General features: G+C 38.6%; 2 pseudogenes; both read right to left on the bottom strand.

Moving 5' to 3' along the window:
- Positions 2,201-3,116, bottom strand: OR4D55P (olfactory receptor family 4 subfamily D member 55, pseudogene; annotated as a pseudogene).
- OR4D9FP (olfactory receptor family 4 subfamily D member 9F, pseudogene) lies at positions 11,309-12,244 on the bottom strand (annotated as a pseudogene).
- Between the last annotated feature and the right edge of the window lie 4,420 nt (positions 12,245-16,664).

Here is a 16,664-nt window from a genome sequence, read left to right as displayed (position 1 = left end):
AGGATAGTATGAAAGGCTTGTGTGCCCAGAGCCAGTTGACATTTCTGGCTCTTAGCAGCAGAGCTTAAAAAATAGTAAAAGTTGATTTAGTTGGAAAAAAATGCAGCGCAGGTTTTGATTTTATGTCATCCAGATAAATGATATATGCTTGTGCAGTCAGATACAATTCTTTCCCCTTCACCTAAATTAATGAATCAGATTGTGTTGTGTGTTTAAGTGGTTTGAGAAAGTCTCAGTGACGGGGTTCCTGGGTTCTTGCGCCATTGGGATTATGCTTCTGAGACACAGTGATTCAGACCCTAGAGATCTTTGGTGCCATCCAATTCTGACATAGTGATAAAAATCTAATTTGAGTGAGCCACAAGATCTAGGAAGGAAAGGAAATGACACATTGGCATGAAATAGGGTATAAGTGGGTTTTGGTGTGCATTTTTCATAGGCAATTTCACATAGAAATGTTCAGGAACTTGAGACCAGAGATACCTGAGCAAAGGTAGCAGGACCCTGTGAATGGTGATTTAACATGTATGAATTATTGTTAGAATTTTCATGTCAGGGGAGCTAGGTTAATATTGTAAAAAGTAGAATGGATTGACCAGGTGACAGGAAATGGCAATCAATTGAACCAGTTAGTTAATGAATGCTTCTGGGGCCATTCCAGATTCAATGTGGGACACAAGTGAAGTTTGTCCTCAACACTCAGTATCTTTTGGTTAACTTTCCTTGAGCTCTTTTTTGTCCCATGGGATTTGACATATTCCTCTGATCTTTTACTTCTACTCTAAAAGCCAAGATTTTATCTAGATATGAAACTCTCCTATGCTTTATCTCATCAGCTTAAGGATCGTTCTTCAAGCTGTAAAAATAACAAGCAAAGTTATTGTCATATTTTAATGACAGAAAGCTAGAAATTTTAAGATGAAAGATGCTTTGAATTCAATGTGCATTCCCATATTTTCTACCTCATTAGTGTTTTCCAAGTAATGGTGAGTATGGGCCACATGGGAGGAGAGTGAAACAGGTCAATGAAGGACATCATGTGTGTTAGGCAGAGCAATACAGATGATATCAAAATGACATTAGTTTTTCCCTAAGCATTTACTATTTTTAGACATTGTATGTTTCACATATACCATCTCATTTTAACCTTCACAGCAACTCTATGAGATAGATATTATAAGTATCTTTGTATAGGTGAACTATGACCTGTGAAAAGATACAATAACTTGCTTCAGATCTCACTGCTCGTGGATGACAGAGATAGGATTTGGACTCAGGTTTGTATGACTCTGAAGTTAGAGCTTTCAGCTGTAATACTTTACTTTTACTGTGTTTTCTAGACAAAAACACTAGCCTGTACTTCCAGTTCAAAACACCCACTGACTGAAATCTAGATTCATTAGAGTTTTATCTTCTCTAACCCTTCCTCTCACTCTCTGGGAAATGCAAAGTGGGAAGAGTGCAAATCCTCAATGAGGAAGCCAGTCTCAGATTGGCCCTGGTAAGGCTGTAATTGGAAAATCAGTTCTTGAATAATGAGAATAGCTTGCTCTTTGTGGAGGATCCCTGAGGTTCTGCCTTTGTCTAAACTGATCACAATAATCTGAATCTGGCACACCTATTTCCACATGAGATAAATCTCTTTAGGCCATTACGGAAAATATTTCAAAGTTTCGTCATTACTCATGGGAATCAAGACAGACAACCATTATCTACCTTTGAGGGTCTCAAGGTCACCAGACCTTTTAGAGTTGAAGCAGAAAAAATGTCTTATACTGTGATGGGCCATATATACCCATATATATGTACTTCAGATGCACTGATCAGGAGATCCTTCTAGAGCAGGATTTCAGTCTGGCATAGACATGTAATGTAACAATTTACATTCAATTGGTGGAAGAGAAATTGATTTGGTTTCGGAAGACATCTCTGTAATTAAGTTGATATGAGATCTTGAGCAAAGCAAACCTATGTCTAGGTTTCTATTTACTTACCTCTTGAAAAGGAATTGGATTCAGCAGTCTCTTCACCTGCCTTATAGTTTCCTGACTGACACATGGTTACTTTGGTATTTCAATGAAAATACATCAACCAGCTCAATCCTATAACACTAGTTCCTTCATGCTTACCAGAAGCTTGAGTTATCAGCAACCTATTAACTTAACTGGAAAACTAAATTGTTACCTATTAAGTGTTCTATCACAGAATGCGTGAGTCTTATTTTCAGTCTCCTAATGGCTGACTTCATTTTCCACTTCTTCAGAGTGTAGATCAAGGGGTCCAGCAGAGGGGAAATGACAGTGAAGGTGACAGAGATGGCCATATCTGTGGAAAGGGCAGTAAAAGGCCTGGGATAGACATAGATACTGGGTACAAAGTGCAGGGTCACCCTGGTGATATGTGAGGTGCAGGTGGAGATGGCTTTCCTCCTGCCTGAGACCTGAGTATCATTAGGATGACTGTGTAGGACACAAGTAGGAAGATAAACCACAGGGTAGTCACTAAGACATTGTTGGAAACCATCAGGAGCTCAAGTGCAAAGGTGGCTGTACAGGCGAGTTTGAGGACCTGGGGGACATTGCAGTAGAAGCTCTCAAGAACATCGGGTCCACACAAAGGGAGGGACAGCAAGAGGAAAATCTGCATGATGGAATGGACAAAGCCCCCCACCCAGGAAGCCACAATGAAGGCAGTGTATCGGCCCCTAGTCGTGATGGCCACATAGTGCAGAGGCTTGAAGATTGTTATCTAGCAATCAAACACCATCACCAAGAGAGAAAAAATGTCTGCCCCACCAATGAGGTAGAAGAAAAACATCTGTGTCGTGCATCTTGTATAGGAGATGGTCTTTATCTTTGACAGCAGGTCTCTGGGACCTTCAGAGCAGTGATGGAGGAGAAGTAGATGTCAAGGATAGCTAGATTGTGGAGAAGAAAGTACATGGGGATGTGAAGGTGAGACTCACAGGTCACAGTGACAATGATGAGGAGGTTTCCCAGCAGAGTTGTCCTGTACACAAAACAGAAAAAGAGAAACAAGACGAAGTTCATGTCTTTGGACCAAGTAAGTCCCAGAAATAGAAATTCTTTTATCCTCAGGCCATTTCCCAACTCCATTGAGTCATATTTGTTCATCCACATGTAGCTTGGGAAAAATTAAGTGTTATTTCAGAAAGGGTTTACTCTGTCCTAATAGATTCAGGTTTAGAGTCAGGTATTAGGTCTGAAGACTAGTGAGGTGTTACCACCACAAAAAGAGCTGTTCTGAGGTTGTAGCTAATGTTTCCAAAATGATATCTTTTACACAAGCATGCATTTATTATCTCTTTTGTAAGTTACAAATGTTTTAGAAAATGCATAAGAACAGTGTTCTTGGAATGTAAGTTTTAAGTATCAAAAATGAACAGGTGAATTGTAAATATTCAGAAATGCACTATTGTGGCATGAAGGATATAAAAATGGATGCAGCTGGTGTATGGATAAGGCAGTGCCTATTTGGTACGACTGGGGTCCTTTGAGGTTCGACAGGAGTGTGGGTTTTTTTTTCCAGACTGAGTTCTCCCTTTAAATAGTTGAAGAACTCATATCTGCAAAATGGTTCTCTTTGGACTGAATTCCACAGCAGCACTCCTTTTTTTTTTTTTTTTTTTTTTAAATATTGGCACCTGAGCTAACATATATTGCCAATCTTCTTTTTTTCTTTGCTTCTTCTCCCCAAAGCCCCTCAGTACATAGTTGTACATTCTCGTTGTAGGTCCTTCTGATTGTGCTATGTTGGACACTGCCTCAGCATGGCTTGATCCTAACCAGTGAAACCCTGGGCAGCCAAAGTGGAGCCTGTGAACTTAACCACTTGGCCACAGGGCAGGCCCCCACTCCACCCTTTTTTAAGTCAGAAATTTAATGCTATTAAAAATTAGAAAATTTTAAAGCCAAAAAATTCCTCTCTGTTGCTCCATTCTTCTTAAGGGGATTACTTTATTTATGTCTTTACCTCAAACTACTTTAGGTACCAAAACCCCTGGGTGTTGAAGAGCTCCTAAGGTATTAAAGGAAAGCGGTAACTCAGGGATTCTCTTCCGTTTATTGTTCAAATTTATTTCTTAAAAGTTATTTTTGTATTATGCTATCATTGGTATTCAATAGGCTCATGTATTTGAAGTATATGCTTTGATGCATTTTTATATGAGCATATACCCATGACATCATCACTATTTTTAAGATAGTTAACATTTATGTCACCTCAAAAGTGTCCCTGTGACCCTTGTAAAATGTGCCCTCTGCCCATCCTTCTTCAAGCAACCAGTGATTTGCTTTCTGTCACTATCCATTCATTTGCATTTCTCTACAAATGGAATCCTACAGTACGGACTCCTTTTTTGTCTGGTTTGTTTCATTCATAGAATTCATCCATGTTTTTGTGTGTACCAATATTTTGTTCCTTTTCATTGTATGGACATGCCACATTTTGTTTACTCATTCCATTTTTGCTGGACATTTGGATTATTTTTTGGTTTGGACTATTACAGATAAGGCTACTATGAATATTTGTGTACAGATCTTTGTGTGGACACAAACTTCCATTTCCCTTAGGTAAGTACCTAGGAATAGCATGGCTGTTAGTCTTAAGATTCAATAATAAGAAAAAAACAACTGAATAAAAAAAGGGACAAGTGGTCTGAATAGACAACAACAAGATACAGGGATAGCATACAAGTACGAGAAAAGATACTCAACATCATTTATCACTGAGGAAATATAAATTAAAGCCATAGTGAGATAACAGTACACATCAATTAGAATGGCTAAAATAAAACAGACTTGTATCAAGAGTTGACAAAAATGTAGAAGAATTGGAACTCTGGTGGGAATGTGCAACGGTGCAACCAGTTTCCAAAAACAGTTTGTCAGTTTTTTAAAATGTTAAGCGTATTCTTACCATATAATCGTATTGTTTTTGGATGCCTTTCTTTTTTCTTGAATCTTTGAAATAAACATTAATTTCTTTCTTTGCAGTCTATCTCCCTTTTCTCACCATAATCGGAAACAAAAGTTGAGCATCACTTCTCCCACTTTTTGGGTGTTTCCCAGTTCAAATGAAGATATTTCTTTTCACTTAGCTCACTTTCCTTTCAAGTTTTCTTTTGTCTGCATGCAATTTTGTCCCAAGTCTACTTAATATGGAAAACTAAAAAAGCTACCAAGAGCATCATAGCATACAGGGAGATAATGGGGGCCTCTGGCATCACACAGCCTGTTCAGCTTCTAGTTGGGCACTGACTGGTTATGCTACAGAAGAAGTTAGTTTACCTCTTTGGCCTCAGGCTCTGCATCAGTATTTGGAAACAACAGCATCTCCCTCGAGTGATTTTTGTGAAGATTAAATGAGTGAATCTATGAAAAAGCATCAAAACTTAGATTATTGCCTAATCAATAATGTGAGCTTATACGTGTGTTGCCTTAAAGAAAAACTCCAGGTTAGTAAGTGTCACAGATACACAGCTTCTTTAAATGTACTGACAGTCTTTTAGAGGAGGTGTACATTTCCCAGAAGATGTATTCTAAAACAGCTTCATCAGAACATACTATTTTGGGGGAAATCAGAAGTGTTTTTTTTTCAGTGTCAATGAGAGTGGCCCAGAGGGTGGTGACAGTGTATGGTAGTACAGAGAGTGCTTGCTTGGTTTGGCTTCTTATCTGACAACATCTTAGTAGACCAAAGAAGTCAAATGCAGATCTCTGCAGTGAGAGCCATCTGGGATCAAGTGCTGGCTTTGTCCCTGTGTGACTTGGGTAAGTGAGAGACCTCATGGAGTCTCTACTTCTTCAGCTATAGAATGGGGGTTATAGTAATACCCACCCAACAGGGAAGTTATGGGGATTAGGTGAATTAACATATGCAGAGTCTCAGCACACACGGCTAGTTATTGGTTATAATTAGTACTATGTTGAGTAACCTTAACACTGCAAGCTCAATGGCGAATGGATTGTGTTGAACTAAACAGTAGGTGAGTCATCAATTCTGACTAGTTTAAAGAGAGGAAACGATCACCAGAAAACATCAACTTAATATAGTTACTAGAGATATAGCAGAGGTCCAATCTAGTTATGAAAGCAGTCCACAGGGACTGCATGTAAATAACAGACTATGGTCTACACAGAAGGGTAGAAGGTGGACAGTACCTCAGACCCCAGGTCAGGCTCGTTTGTCAGAAAGGAATGGGTCCCATGTTGACAAACTACTTTTGGTAATTTGGACAACATCCTCCACATTCTGCTCCATCTTTCTGCTATTTTTAATCCATCTAATTATTTAGCAAATATTGATAGAAAATTGGAAGAGTTCTAGGTTATTTGAGAGAAAGGAATATAATCCAAAAGCAGTAGAGAAAGAACTGAAATCTAATAGTGATATGGGAGTGTTGGGGACTGTCTAAAGACAAATGAGCTGTGCGTGAGAAAACTGTGACTTTTCACCAAGAGGCTCAGAGAAACCTGCATGTAGGAGGTGACACTTATGTTTGGGGCATGTGGGAGTGGACAGAATGGGAGATCTGCCCTTAGGGGACCACTTGAATATATAAAAGTTGCTCACGAGTCAGAAGTTTGGCTGGAAAGAAAGGATACAAATATGAAGGCATGGAAAGACATAGGAAGGAAAATCATTGCTATAAATTTTTATTTTTTGGTAAATCTAGAGAAGAGTATATAGGTGTTCATTGCACTATTCTTTTAACGTTTTTTGAAGGTTTGACATATTTTATTTTCTCTCTAGTTTTAAATTTAGCGTGAGAAATACTTCTATAGATTTCAGTCTGATCCATCTACAGGAAATAAGCCTGAGAAAAATCTCTTCTTTGTGTAATTCAAGGGATTCCAGAAAAAAAGTGTTGCCTTTTTTCCAATTCCAAACTAAACTCATTTCCATGACTCTCACTTCACAAGATCATCTTTGTTTATATTTCTTAGCTGTGCTGTCTGTCACTGAAGTTTCACCCTGGAATGTAGCATCTTGTTTATTTATTACATTATTTTACATTCATAAATATTAATGATTACATGTAGAGTGAAATTATTCTCACTTTTCCCCCATGCTTATGCATAGACTTCCAGACATCACTGGCATTCACACTGATGTAGAGTTATATTTCTTACCTAAAGTCTCCAACCTCCTTCTCCAACATTTTAAATAATGTTCACCTTGGGAATCATTCAGGTTTAGAAAATTCTGTTAAATATCCCTGTCAAAGCCAGTGATTTCAGTGGCTTCCATTGTGTCTTTCTGTGGAAAATGGCTGAAACAGGAAATAATATTTTCTTGGTTTGCCCACACTGATTGACAGTGCTCCATCATGTTCACCAATTCCTTGATGTCCAAACTAGTGTGAGAAGTATCAGAGGGAATGTAATTGGTTGTGGCTGTGAAAAAATTCTGCTGAGGGTTAGGTGGTTTCAGCGAGAGTAATTAAGATGTAACTCAGGCACGTATGCTTAGGAAAACGCTTTTTGTCTTAGGTCTAAAATTTTCTAGCAGTGACAAGGATTCTCTTCTTGACCATATTCTACTCAGTCTTCCCTGAACTTTTCAACTGGGCTGCTACTTTTGGACCTCAATGTTTGTCTCTGCATTGTCCAATTTTAAAAAAACCCTGCTAAGCTAGTTTAGGCAGAACTACCCATCCTCCATATCGTATCACCCTCTATTCAGGTTCCTCACCTTCCACCATCTCCCCAGTGATGTCTGACAACCCTGGCCTGAATTTAGCAATAATCCTGTGAGGTCAGTTTAGCATTCCATTAAGAATTCCACCTTACTCTTAATACTTCCTCTTAGTAGTTTTTCTATTGGGAAATAAATGTGAAATCTTAAGGATTCTGAGCAATTTCCTTAGGCAGTTTCATGCACACAGGGTGATTCCTGAAGTGTGACTCAAGTATTGGAAGTAGCCTGATGAGGTTATGAAGGCGAGTCTGAGGGAGCTCTCAAAGAATTGATGACCAAAGTGGGTGATGGAGTTCTCACAGGATACACATGTAACCAGAAAATCCACACTGGATCCATCAGCAAATCCCACTTGCTTGACCTTCAAAGTTGTTTGAAATTCTCACCACCTCTACTGTTATTACCCTAAATCTTGTTTCCATTATTTCTTTCATGGGACTATTGCAGTAACCTCTTAATTGGTCTCCATGTTTTTGTCCTTGCCCTACTTCAGTCTATTCATAACAGTAAGCACTGCATTGCTGTTAAAACATGCATCACTATTCTGCTCTTCAACGCCCTCCAAATGCATCACATGTTACTTAATGTGAAAGTCAAAATCCTCACAATGGTCTAAAAGGTCCTAAGACCTGGTCCCATGGCCTCATTATCTCTCTGACTTCAATCATTACCTGGCTCCTCCTTGCTTCCTCTCATCCCCTTACAAAGGCCTGGGCACATCCCCACCTGAAGACCTTTGCATGTCTGATTTTTGAACTGACATTTGTACTGGGATGTGCACATTTTTCTAGTTTCAAAATTTTAAGATCTAGGATCTACCTTCAAAAATGATGGGCAAAAAAGAAAACCTCCCAGCAGCTGTAAATAGCAGAAAAATAAACAAATCAAAACCAAGCTCATATGTTGAATAATGTTTTGCAGTTCATGCCCATGTTTTTGAATGTATATGCATAGTCTGAAGCAGCTTCATAGGTTTCTGTCAGTTTTAGGGAGTCGTGTTAACAGAGAATAATCACAAATCAATTGTTTTCTTATCCCTACTCTCCAATGATTTGAGGAACAGCAATGAGTGAGAGGCGATATTCATTCACTGAGGTCTTTAATTCAACCGTTTTTTGGACAGTTTTCTCTGTTATACTTGCTGTGCCAGGTGCTGGAGACACAATAAAGAAAGCGTAGTCCTACTTGAGGAATAGGAAGAAGGAGGACAGGGAATTGGAAACAAGGTCCTGAGTGTGGTGCTCAAGCTGAGCCCCAGTCACTGAGGCAATGTCATGGAAGTGTGGCCAGTAGGTGTGGGGTTCAGAGGAAGGTCAGGATAAGGACCCACACAAGGTCACAGAACCCACAGTTATTGGGGTCCACCTTCTAACTCAAGCTGTGCTAGCTTCAAGGAACTTGCACTCAACCACTGGAGTGTGGGCTTTAGATGGAAAAATCTTCAGGTAATGGTTATTTAATTTATTCATATAAGAGAGTCCAAGGAGGAACTTAATTTGAGTGTGCTTACTTCATTAAAATGTGATTACTTCATGAAAGACAATTCTTAACACCTCCACCATTATTATGCTAAGTCATGTCTTCACTATTTCTTTCACGGGACTATTGCAGTAGCCTCTTAATTGGTCTCCCTGTTTTTGTCTTCATCCCTCATCAGTCTATTCATAATGGTAGCCCCTGCAATTCTGTTAAAACCTGCATCATTGCTCTGCTCTTCAAAGTCCTCCGAATGCATCCCATTTTACTTAATGTGAAAATCAAAATCCTCACAGTGGTCTAAACATTCCTAAAGACCTGGACCTATGGCCCCATTATGTCTCCAACCTCAACTGTTACCTCTCTCCTCCTCTCATCTACTTACAGAGGCCTGCTTACTGTTTCTTGGATGCTCTGGACACACCCCCCTCTCATGGACATTGCATGTCTGATTTTTGGACTGAGATTTGTACTGCAACATGAACATATTTCTAGTTTCAAAGATTTTAAAATCTAGAATCTACCTCCAGAAATCAGAGGAAAAAACCCCCAAACTCCCAGCAGCTGTAAATGGCATAATAAGTAAACCATAAAAGCCAAGCTGATATATTGAATAATGTTTTCTACTTCATATCAACCTATTTGAATGCAAATGCACAGTTGAAAGCAGCTTCATAGGTTTCTGTCATTTTTAGGGTGTCATGTTAACAGAAAATAATAACAATGTATCAATTGTTTTCTTAACCATATTATCCAATGACTTGAGCAGAAATGAGTTAGAGGTGATAGTCATTCACTGAGTTTTGTAATTCAACAATTTTTATGGTGTTTTCTCTGTTCTACTTTCTGGGCCAGATGCTGGGGATATAATAAATAAAGCATAATTCTACTGAGGGAGACAGGAAGAAGGAGGACAGAGAATTAGAAACCAGGTCATGAGTTCTGTACTCAAGCTAAGCCCAGGGCACTGAGGGAAAGCAATGAAGGCATGGCAAGCAGGCCTGGGGTTCAGAGGAAGGTCAGGGTAAAGACCTTTCATGAGGTCACAGGACTCATGGTTGTTGAGGTCTATATTCTAACTCAAGCTGTGCTAACTTCAAGGCATCTGCTCTCAACCACGTGAGTGTGGGCTTTAGATGGAAAAATATTCAGGTAATAGTTATGTAATTTATCCTATAATAGAATCAGAGGAGGAACTTAATTTGGATTGTTTACTTCTCTAAGATGTGATTACTTCATGAAAGACCATATAGAATCTAATGCCCAAGCTGCATTATTTCTCATATGTGTCTCAGCTCCATTCCTGGTAACAGGAATGTAGTGGGAATGTCTGAGTATATATATTTTTACTTTTCTTACTGATACTTTTATTTAGACAATTAGAAATTCTGATGCAATTTTAAGAAAGAACAGAGAGGGGCCAGCCCAGTGGCGCAGCAGTTAAGTGTGCACATTCTGCTTCGGCGGCTCAGGGTTCACTGGTTTGGATCCTGGTTACGGACCTTGCACCACTTGGCAAACCATGCTGTGGTAGGTGTCCCACATATGAAGTGGAGGAAGATGGGCATGGATGTAATCTCAGGCCCAGTCTTCCTTAGCAAAAAGAGAATTGGCAGCAGCTGTTGGCTCAGAGCTAATCTTCCTCAAAAAAAAAAAAAGAGAAAGAACAGAGAGACAGATCCCAAGTTAATCTGTTTCCCCCAATGATCATTTCACAGTCTATACGTATATCAAAATATTGTTGTACTTATATATATATATGCCATTTTTATTTTTCAAATACACTACAATAGAGCTGGAAAAAAAGCCCCAGAACAATTCCAATGTGATAAAATTGTCTGAGTGTATTTCGATTCTGATTTCTTTATTTCTTCCAAGACTGTATTGAAGAAGCAATAAACACCTCTCCAGCTAACAATTTGATTTCTCTACTTTCTTTCATAACATGAAACCTATCTTTTCACATTATTATTGCATGCTGATCAGAATCTTCAAAAGTCATGTGTTATCTTGGTAGAAATATCAAAATTATTTAGAAATCCTTTACGCAATACAGTTTACTTGATGGACAAACATTTTCAAAGGTGGTGAGGAGGAGTGAGCAACCAGTCTATCTCTCATCAGAAGGCACAAATCTTCTCTTCAGTCTCCTCATGGCTGACATCATCTCCTGGTTCCTCAGAGTGTAGATTAAAGGGTTCAGCAGAGGGGGGATGACAGTGAGGGTGACGGAGATGGGCTTATCAGTGGGGAGGGCAGTGAAGGGCCGGGCATAGACATAGATGCAGGGCACAAAGTGCAGGGTCACCACAGTGATGTGTGCGGTGCAGGTGGAGATGGCTTTCCTCTTGCCCTCCCCTGCCTGAGACCTCAGCATCATTAGGATGACTGTGTAGGACACAAGCAGGAAGATAAACCACAATGTGGTGAGCAGTCCAGTATTGGATATCATCAGCAGCTCAAGCATAAAAATGTCAGTACAGACGAGTTTGAGGACCTGGGGGACATCACAGTAGAAAGTGTCAAGAACATTGGGTCCACAGAAGGGGAGGGGCAGCAAAAGGGCAATCTGTACGATGGAGTGGACAAAGCCCCCCACCCACGAGGCCACTATTAACCCAATGCAACGGCCTCTACTCATGATGGTCACGTAGTGCAGGGGCTTGGAGATGGCCACATACCGATCTAAGGCCATCAGTGACAAAGAAAATACATCCACCCCTCCAATGAGGTGGAAGAAAAACATCTGAGTGAAGCAGCCATTGAAGGAGATGGTCTTTCTCTCTGACAGAAGGTCCACCAGAACCTTGGGAGCTGTGATGGAGGAAAAGCAGATGTCGGCAACAGACAAATTCCGGAGCAAAAAATACATGGGGGTGTGAAGGCGAGATTCACAGGTCACCGTGACCGTGATGAGGAGGTTTCCCAGCAGAGTTGTCACATACACCCAAAGCAGGAAAAGAAATAAGACCCAGTTCAGTTCTTGATTCTGGGTTAGGCCAAGGAAAATAAATTCTTTGACCCTGGTACAGTTTTTCAGCTCCATAGAGTCATTTTCTTTGTCTCACTTTTGTTTCAAGCTATTTCATTTGAAAAGACTTGGCTCTTTATTTCGTTTTCTTCCTGAGCACTAAGAATGAAATTCAGAATCTTCTTCATGTGATTGTGGTGTTTGCAATTTGTTGAGTTGTCCAAATTTTTAAGATTTCAATCAGTTTGGTGATCAAATCAAAATATAACATGAAAAGTCATTCAATATTTCTTTACCTATAAAACTATTTTTGAAGAGAATAAGCATTTATGTTAAGAAGTGATGTTTACATTGCACATTTTAGTTAATTAGTTTATTTTCATTTGTAAACTGTATTATTTTTTATGTATTACTCACAAATTGATTGAATGTCAGGAACTGTCTGAAGCATAAATACAAAGATTAGTAAAACATGGTTCCAGGCACTGTAGAGTCATAGTCTACAAGTTTAATATTCATATGAGCAAACTCTGTGTTGCACTTCAACAGGGTTTTGTCTTGCTAAAAAAAAAGATATCACTCTTTCTCATTGCGACGTTGATGTCACATGGGTCAGTTTCCTTGCTGTTGACTGTGTTGTGTTGAATTTCTTAAAATTGCAACCTATTGTTCCATGTATGTAACTTGTCATAGTGATTACCTTATACTAATCAGATTATTTGCTTAATAAGTATTTTAAAATATTTAAAATTTACTATTGGGAAACACATTGAAACCATATGTAAATCCAAATCTCAAAGAATATTTTTAATTCCTTTTATTGTGATAAAAACACTTAAACACGAGAGCTACCCTCTTAACAAATTTTTGAGTGCACAATACAGTATAGCCATAGAGCTGTACAGCAATTCTCTAAAACTTATTCATTTTGCATAACTGATGTGATCCTTGCTTGAATGTGGGGGAGAGAGTGAAGACAGTGACCCACTTCTGAGAGGTGGTGCATACACAGTATCAACCTCACTCTCCTCTGCCTCTTTCCCTTTGTGATTCAAAGCCAAGAGAGTAGAGGCATCACACAGCAGGTAGCGATGTACACATCTTTAGAATAACGCCTATTTTTTATAAGCTCTTATTGATCATTCTCAGGAAATTTTATAATTACTATTTACTCCACCTTACACTTAGAAAGTGAACATTTATTGCAGTGTTCGAATGTATATGAACAAATGAGATCACATTGCCAAAGTGGTTACAGCCTAGCAAAAGTGGATGATTTGCATAAATTGATGAACATAATGCATGGTAAAATGTAAAATGTCAAGAGAAAAGTAGAGGTAGATTTGGGTGAGATAGGAGCGAACCTAGGAGATATGACTTCCAGCAGTAACAAAAGCTACTACTTTTTGAGTGTTTACTGTGTGTGAATAATTATGAAATGCTGATTTATTGAATTTTCACCACCATCTTTTAGGAAGTATTAATGTTATTCTTTTTTTTCACATGGAATATGTTATGCATCTATGTTTGGCTGAAACAAAGGGGAAGATGGAAAAAAGGATGGAAGGAACAGTGTTTTGTTTCCCCCTTCAATCTTATTTATATGGGGTCTAATTTTGCATAACAAGAGTATTTGGTAAAGCCTGTTTGAAGATAAGAATTTCACAGAAAGGGGCTCCAGAAAACCAATAAATGTTGACCTTAGACTGAGGCTGCCTCATCAATAAGCAACTCAAAGGATCATAGCAAATGGGTGATGCCTTCTCTCACACTGAATGGACCACATTTCTGAATCCCTCTTAACACATCACCTTTCTTCCAATAGTTAACACCCACCTTTGTTGTTTCTGTCACTGAGAAGATCATCTTGTCTCTGAAGCATTTAATATACCTGGAAAATATCAAAGTCAAACTATTTATGTGTAATCAATAACGACATCTCAATGTCACTATCCATAACTTTAACTTTAGCTAAAGCTTAACATCTTTACCTAATACCCTTGATTCTGAAACTCCAACTGCTGATTGTATGTTAGTACGTACAGAGCAGAACAGAACACTGGTAATGTTAATTTGGAAAATATTGTTTCTGAAGGTAGAGCCTTTTGGAAGACTAGATATCTTAGTGTCTTTATTCTTCTCTCAGGAGAGAAAGGGCAGATTCAAAGAATCACATCTTCTTGAACTTCCGGTGTCCCTGTCTTATGTGCAAATCCCTCAGCCTCAGGCTTAATATAAGAATTGCAAAGGGAATAATATTGGACAAGGAAGCAAAAGTCAAGTGCCTGATTCAGCTTTTGATGATGAAGTTTCATCGGGAGTTATTAGGAAGTTACTGAGACATGCACATGTGTAAACACACATACACACACACAGACGGACACATTTTGATTAGTATCCAAACTACTTAGAGTCAGTAGAGGAAATCTATCTGCTTATCCATAGCTGAATCAGAACTTTGTTAAAGCATGCCACATGCTGTGCCTGAGAGTACCAGGGTCCAGTTTTCATGGCTTGTGAGGCTCAAAGGACACTATATATAAATGAGCTTCAATTAGATTGCCAAAAAAATAGTAGAGAACTGGACCTCAAATCCTTTGCTACCACTCCAGTTTCTAATTACACACAGAATTGTTATAGTCCCCTGATGTTGCTACAAGTCTCCACATGTAGAGAAACATGACTTAGATGACTTTGGGGAGTGCACATTTTTCCTGTTTTCCAACACTTTACTCATATGGAATCTCTCAATTTGGATTACCACTAGATAAGTATGTTAGTAAACCTGTCTACAAAATCACAATAGTTATTTAAGATTAACTCAGATTATTGAATGGTTTGATCCTATGTAGAATGCACTTCCACTGTTTGCAGAATGCTGATGGGTTTGGATTTACCTGCTTTTCCATCTTGTTTTAGTACATTAAACTAGTCTACACAGATTTAAAACTGCTTGAAACACGTTGTGTGTTTTAGGTGGGTAATTCCTTCTCCCCCCAGCTTTACTGAGATATAATTGGCATATATCATTGAGTGTGTTTAAGGTATACAATGTGTTGATTTAATACATTTTTGTGTGCGAAGAAGATTGGACCTGAGCTAACATCTGCCAATCCTCTCATTTTGCTTGAGGAAGATTGTTGCTGAGCTAGCATTTGTGCCAATCCTCCTCTGTTTTGTAAACAGGATGCCTCTACAGTATGGCTTGATGAGCTGTGTGTAGGTCTGCACCCAGGATCTGAACCTGCAACTCCAGGCTGCCCAAGCAGAGCGTTCAAAGTTTACCACTGCATCACTGGATGCCCTGATTTGGTACATTTTTAAATGGAAAATGATTATCATCTTAGTGTTAGCTAACACTTTCATCACCTCACTGTTCTTTTTGGTGGTGAGATCATTTAAGATATACTCTCTTAGCAACTTTCAAGTATTGTTACCACAGTGTTAACTATAATCACTATCTGTACATTAGATCTTGAAAACTTACTCATCTTATAACCTGAGTTTGTATACTTTGACCAACATCTCCTCACTTCTCCCACTCCCCAGGACCTAGTAACTTCCATTCCCTCTACTCTGTTCCTATGAGTTCAGATTTTTAGATTCCATGTATATATGTGGTCATACAGTATTTGTCTTTATCTGATTTCGTTTACTTTGCATAATGCCCTCAAGGTCTATCCATGTTGTTGCAAATGGAAGGATTTTCTATTTTTTATGACTGACTACATCTTCTTTATCCATCTATCCATTGATGGACATATAGATTGTTATTATATCTTGAATATTGTGAATAATGCTGCAATGATCATAGAAGTGCTGATACCTCTTCAGGATCTTTAATTTCATTTCCTTTGGACATATACCCAGAGATGGGATTGCTGGATCATATGGTAGTCCTATTTTTATTTTTTTCAGAAACCTCTATAGTGTTTCCCGTAGTGGTTGTGCCAACGTATATTTCTACTAACAGTGCACAAGGGTTTTCTTTCCTCCATGTCCTCATCAACACTTGTTATCTCTTGTCTTTTTGATGATAACCATTCAAACAGGTGTGAAGTGATATCTCATTGTGGTTTCGATTTGCATTTCTCTCATGCTTAGTGATGTTGAGGACCTTTGCATGTGCCTATTAAATTTGAATGTCTTGTTTGAAATAATATTCAGTTCCTCTGTCCCTTTTTGAATCTGATTGTGTATTTTTTTGATATTGAGTTTATTCGTTCTTTACATATTTTATCTGATATGTAATTTGCAAATATTTTTTCCCTTTCTGTAGCTAGTCTTTTCATTTGTTGATTGTTTCTTTGGTTGTGCAGAAGATTTTAGTTTGATGTGGTGTCATTTATTATTTTTGCTTTTGTTGCCTGTGCTTTTGTTATCATATCCAAATAATTGTTGGCAAGACCAATGTCAGGGAGCTTTTCCACTGTTTCTTCTTCTGGGAGCTTCATGGTTTCAGGTCTTATGTTTAAATCTTTAATCCATTTCAAGT

This window comes from Equus caballus, chromosome 12 (genome assembly GCF_041296265.1).
Source record: "Equus caballus isolate H_3958 breed thoroughbred chromosome 12, TB-T2T, whole genome shotgun sequence".
NCBI classification, from domain to species: domain Eukaryota; kingdom Metazoa; phylum Chordata; class Mammalia; order Perissodactyla; family Equidae; genus Equus; species Equus caballus.
Note: the sequence above shows the minus strand (reverse complement) of the source record. Positions and strands in the feature narration are given on the sequence as shown.